At 40.9% G+C, this 6499-nt stretch overlaps 1 long non-coding RNA gene across 1 annotated transcript in view; it reads left to right on the top strand.

Moving 5' to 3' along the window:
• LOC102486413 (uncharacterized) overlaps window positions 1-6499 on the top strand; it is a 10354-nt gene that overhangs the window by 1165 nt on the left and 2690 nt on the right. Inside the window, exon 2 of the long non-coding RNA XR_334298.2 lies at window positions 413-540. This is a non-coding gene — a long non-coding RNA (uncharacterized LOC102486413). The remainder of the gene's footprint in view (window positions 1-412; window positions 541-6499) is intronic.

The raw sequence follows: 6499 nt of genomic DNA, 5'->3' as shown, positions 1-6499 counted from the left end.
TGCCTGCTTCTGGCAGTGAAGTAGGATCAGACACTGGTCTCATGCTTGACTTTCCAGCCTCCAGAATTGTGAGCCAAATAAACCTCTATTCTTTATAAATTACCCAATCTCAAGTATTTCTGTTTAGCAACACAATAATAGACAAAGATATCTATAAGGAGATAAAAGTCATTAAAAAAAATCCAAATAGAAATTCTGCAGCTGTAGGGGCCAGCAGTCGGCTATGTCACTGAACTCCCGTGTAGTCAACTGTGGTTTGAGTCCCAGACCCAGCAGCTTAAACTCACGCCGGGCACGTGCACGTGCATGCCCAAGATCCCGAGAGGAGAATGGAGGAGAAGGGAATGCGGTGTGGCCATCTCCACTGGGGGATGATTTCTCATTTTCTCTCTGTCTATCTCTGTCTTTCTAGTGAGCACACGCGCCCTATAGCAAAAACCTCTCAAAAAAAAGAAAGAAAGAAAGAAGAAGAAGAAATTCTGCTGCAGTAGAATACAATGAACGAAATGAAAATTTAAACGAAGTTCATCCACAGCGGAGGTAACTGAGCAGAAGGGCCTATAAAATTGAAGGTGTCATTTAAAATATTTAGTCAGAGTAGAAAAACAAAAATGAAAAGGAATGAAAAAAGTCTGCAGGGTTAATGAGCACCATCAGAAGGGCTGGGTTTACACCATAGGATCAGAAAGAAAAGAGAAAGGGGCAGAAACTTACTTAAAGAAATAATGGCTGAAAACTTGAAATCCAGAAAGACATATGTATATATAAAGTATAAAAGTCCAGTCAGGCTCATCCCAAATTTGATCATCACAGAACACAGGGAAGGACCACATGGGGAAGGCCCTGGGATGTGAGCCCCATGCGCACTGGGCAAGCGTGAGCACACCTGTAACCCAGGCTGACTGTGAGCCCCGCGCGCTCTGGGCAGGGTGTCCATGCCTGTAACCCAGGCTGACTGTGAGCCCCGAGCGCTCTGGGCAGGGTGTCCATGCCTGTAACCCAGGCTGACTGTGAGCCCCGCACGCTCTGGGCAGGGTGTCCATGCCTGTAACCCAGGCTGACTGTGAGCCCCGCGCGCTCTGGGCAGGATGTCCATGCCTGTAACCCAGGCTGACTGTGAGCCCTGCGCGCTCTGGGCAGGGTGTCCATGCCTGTAACCCAGGCTGACTGTGAGTCTCACACACACTGGGCGGGCGTGTGCACGCCTGTAACCCAGGCTGACTGTGAGTCTCACACACACTGGGCGGGCGTGTGCACGCCTATAACCCAGGCTGACTGAGACCAGGACTGGATCACAGTGTGAAGACCTAACTGAGGTGCCTGTTTCTGTTTCTCTCTGCCTGCCTGCCTGTCTGATGGTCTCTCTCACTCTCTGTCTCTCATAGAGGAAATAAATGAATAAACTTTTTTTTAAAAAATCCAAGACAAAGAGATAACCTTGAAAGTAGCAAGAGAAAAGGGACTCCTCACACAAGATGATCAGAGGATGTCTCAGCAGAAACTCTGCAGGCCTGGACAGAGTGAATATGTCCACGTGTGCTGCGGGTTGGGGTAGTGGGCGGGAACTGTTAACCAACACATTTATTTCTTTATTTTGCCACGCGCTCACTGGAGAGTGAGAGTTAAAAACAGAGAAAGTGAGAAATCACGCCACATCCCTCTCCTCCATTCTCCTCTCGGTATTTCAGGCACACACACTCACCTGGCATGTGGGGATGCTGGAACTTGAACTGCAGAGTTGGCCACGTGGGTTCAGCACCCCAACTACCACTCCACCTGCTGGCCCTAATCAAGAGTATTTTACCCCCAAAATACATGTATATAATTTTACCCAGCAAATCTGTTCTTCAGAAATAAAGGAGAGGAGAGGTAGACACTTCCCCACACATAAAGCCTGAGGGAGTTCACTGTCATTCAACCTGCTGTTGAGGAAATACTCATATGAGAACACTAGAAAGTATAACACTGTATTGGTACAGGAAGTAGACTGTCAAATCAGAAAACTCTAACACCGTGGCAGTATGTAAATTATATTTTTAGCATAAAATTTAAAAGACAAAAACATTAAAAGCTGTACTGCAATAGCTCTTCATGGATACACAGAATAAAGAGATGTAAATTATGGCATCAAAAACAAAATGTGGAATGGAGAGAATAAAATGCAGAGGTTTTACATATGATCAAAGTTAAGCCATTACCAGCTTAAAATAGACTATATAACTGTAAGCTGTCTCATGTAAGCACTGTGGTAACCAAAATACAAAAACCTCTAATAAATACCCAAAAGATAAAGAGAAGAGAATCAAAACATACCACCACAGAAAACCATCACATCACAAAAGAAAACAGCAAAAAAGGAAGAAAAGAACAGAGTCTACAAACTAGCCAGAAAAAAATTGGTAAATGACAACAGTAAGCCTTATCTACCAATATTACTTGAATATAAATAAACTAAATTTTCCAATCAAAAAATATAGGATGGTTGAATGGAGGGGAAAAAGACGTAACCGTATGCTGCTACTTTCAAAGGACTAATTTCACCTTTAAGGAAACACACGACTAAAAATGATGGGATATAAAAAGATTCTACACAAATGAAAACAAAGAGAACAAGGAAGGAATACCTATATTAGACAAACTAGACTGTAAGTCAAAAGCTATAAAACCAGAGAAGGTTATTACATAGTGATAAAGGATGTAATAAAATGATATATCTAAAGCACATAGGAGTGCCTGAATACATAAGCAAATATCAACAGATCTGAAGAGAGAACTAGAAAGCAATATAATAACCGTTGGCAACCTCAAGAGACCACTTTTATCTTGTTGTTTTTGCCAGAGGACACATGCACTCACCAGACAGACAGACCGAGAGAAAGAAAGCGAGAAATCAGCCCCCAGGGGAGATGGTCACACTGCAATCCCTTCTGCTCAGTTCTCTCAGAACGTGGGGTGCACAACACACTCCCAGAGAGCAGGGTCTCAAACACACAGTCAGCTACAGACCACACAGTAGGACGTACGCTTCATCACAGCACCCGCTAGCCCTCCGTAGACCACTTTTAACAGCAGATAAGCCACAGTATACTTTACGATGGACCAAATGGGTCTAATCCTCATGCACAGAAAGCTCCACCCAAAAGCAGCAGAGGAGACTTTCTTCTAGGTCATGTATGAGCTATTCTCCCAGGAGAGGTCATGTGTGAGGCCACAAAACAAGTCTTACCAAATTTGAGAAGACAGAAATCATATCAAGTATCTTTTCTGACCACAATGGTATAAAATTAGAAATTGATTTAAAAAAATAATAAAAATAAAAAACCTGGAAACGTCACATATATGTGGAAATTAAACAACCTACTTCAGGGCCAGCAGGTGGCATGGTGATTGAGGCACTGAACTTCCACATGGCTGACTATGGTTCGAGTCCTGGACCTGGCAATTTGCTTTCTCACGTTCCTCTTCTCTCTCTCTTGCCTCTCCCCAGTGAGTGCACATGCCCTATAGCTAATTAAAAATAATAATAATGATAATGATAAATAAAGTTAAATATTTTTTTCTTAAAAACACACACTCTGAGCAACTAATGGAACAAAACAATAATCAAAATGGAAATCCCAGACAAACAGAAACGGAAACACAAGTATTAAACCCTAGAATGAATGCAGCAAAAACAGTTATAAGCGGGAAGTTTATAGTGATAAACACCTACAGTAAGGAAAAAGAAAATGACAGAGCAAGAAATATCAATTCATCTGCCCGTAGGAAAAAAGGAAAAAGTACAGGGAGCTACCCCCAAACAAAACCATTTCTCAAAAGAAGACAAATGACAGTATGTGAAGAAAAATAAAATCAACAGGGAAATGCAAAGTAAGTTAAATTCATGAGATATCAACTTGCTAAATGGCTATTATTAAAAAGACAAAAGATGACGAGTAAGGATGTGAAGAAAAGGGAACCCTTGTGAACTATTGGTGGGAATGTAAATTAAGACAGCCATTATGAAAACAGGATGAAAGTTCCACAAAAATTTTAAAATATAAGCCATGGTGAAATGGCTATGTTGCTGGACTCCCATGTTAATTGACCTTGGTTCGAGTCCCGGACCTGGTGGCTTAAACTCACGCCGGGCGCATGTGCATGCGTGCCCAAGATCCCAAGAGGAGAATGGAGGAGAAGGGATTGCGGCATGGCCATCCCCCTTGGGTGTGCTTTCTCGCTTTCTGTTTCTCTGTCTCTCTCTTTCTGGCAAGCAACGCTCCCTATAGCAAAAACCTCTCAAAAAAAAAAAAAAAAGGAAGTATTATGTGATTCAGCAATCCAGCTTCTGGCTATACATCCAAAGGAAATAAAATCGCTGTTTTGATGAGATACCTGGACTGCCACGTTCCTCCCATCATCATTCGCAAGAGCCAAAATGTTAAATCAACCTAAGTGTTCACTGACAGATGAGTGATAAAGAAAATGTACACACACACTCCCCCCCACACACAGTGGAATACTCTTCTACCCTAAAGGAAAAGGAAATGCTGTCATTTGTGACAGCATGGATGACCCTAAAGAACATTATATTAAATGAAATAAGCCAGGCCTAGAAAGGAAAATATCACGTGATCTCACTTATACAGGAAATTTGTAAAAGTTGAACTCATAGAAACAGAAAAATAGTGGTTATCAGAGGCTGGGGTTGGAGCTGGGGACAAGTTGGTCAAAACACAACATTTCAGTTAGGCAGGAGTAATACATTTAAGTGACCTATTGAATATCACAGTGAGTATAGTCCATAATAAAGACATTATATACCTGAAAATCACTGAGAGAGTTGATTTTAAGTGATCTTATCCTGCACACAAAGATAAGTATATGAGGTAAAGTATATGTTAAGTAGCTTTATGTAGCTATTCAACTATATGTTATGTGTATCAAACATTATCCTAGGGGCAGCAGGTGGTGTAGTGGTAAGGCACTGGATTTCCACATGGCTGACGACAGTTTGAATCCCGAACCTGTTGGCTTGAAGTAAAGTCTCTTTACAATCTAAATGATGTGTAGCGATTGAATGTATAAATAATAATAATAAAGGAAAAAATGGCTCAATGTAGCCACTCCCCAAAGTTTACATCAATCAAAATATCTTTCTGTATATAATAAACTTATAAAAATAAAAAATAGAAGTACAAAGAAAATTATAACAGATCAATAGATAAATAAGTAAATGTTAAAAAATAAATAAAAATTATGCTATACATCATAAATACATACAATTTTGTCACTTTTTAGTTTATTCATTAATTAGCTATCTAAAAAAGAAAAATCTCAAATGAACAACTTAACTTTACACCTCAGAAACCTAGAAGGGGGCCAGCAGGTGGCATGGTGGAAAAGGACACCGGATTCCCACATGGCTGACTGTGGTTTGAGTCCTGGACCTGGCAGCTTGCTTTCTCATTCTCTTTCTCTCTCTCTCTCTCTCTCTCTCACACACACACACACACACACATACTCTGTCCCTCTCTGGTCAAATTAAAATTAATTAATTGATCAATTAAAGTTAAATAAAATAATTCTTAAAAAAAAAACCTGTAAGAACAAACTAAGCACATAGTTAGGAGAAAGAAGGAAATTTTAAAAATAAACAAAATTGACAAGGCTTTAACCAGACTAAGAAAAAAAAAGAAGATTAAAATAGAATAAGAAATTGAAGAGGTGCCATTACAACTGATACCACAGAAATACAAAAGACCCTGAGACTACTATGAACAACTACACTCTAACAAATTGGTTACTTAAATGGATAAATTCCTAGAAATACCTCTACAAAGTCTGAATCATGAAAAAATAGAAGTACTAAAAAGAGCAAAAATCAGGAAGGAAATGAAATCAGTAATTTTAAGTATCTCATTTAAAAAAAAAAAAAAACTAAAAACCTTGGGACCAGCAGATAGCATAATGGTTACATTGCTGGACTCCCACATAGTCAACCATGGTTTGAGTCCCAGACCCAGGAGCTTAAAACTCATGCTGGGTGTATGTGCATGCCTGCCCAAAAATCCTGAGAGCAGAGTAACAGAGAAGAGACTGCAGCATGGCCATCCCCCCAGGAGGTGAATTCTAGCTTTCTGTCTCTCTGTCTCTCCAACAAATGCACGTGCCCTATAGCAGAAATCTCTCTCTTTTATTTATTTATTTATTTATTTTGGAGAGGTTTTTCACTATAGGGCGTGTGCACTTGCCAGATAGACAGAGAGACAGAAAGCGAGAAATCACCCCCCAGGGGGGATGGCCACCCCGCAATCCCTTCTCCTCCATTCTCCTCTCAGGATCTTGGGCACGCACACACACGCGCCCAGTGTGGGTTTTAAGCCACCAGGTCCGGGACGTGAACCGCAGTCCACTACATGGGAGTCCAGAGACATAGCCATTACGCTAACTGCTGGTCCCACAGAAATCTCTCTTTAGGGAACCAGCAGTTAGCGTAATGGCTATGTTGCTGGACTCC

This window comes from Tupaia chinensis, unplaced genomic scaffold (assembly GCF_000334495.1).
Source record: "Tupaia chinensis unplaced genomic scaffold, TupChi_1.0 Scaffold000195_1, whole genome shotgun sequence".
Taxonomy (NCBI): Eukaryota; Metazoa; Chordata; class Mammalia; order Scandentia; family Tupaiidae; genus Tupaia; species Tupaia belangeri.
The sequence above is the reverse complement of the archived record's forward strand: the minus strand, read 5'-3'. Positions and strand labels throughout refer to the sequence as shown.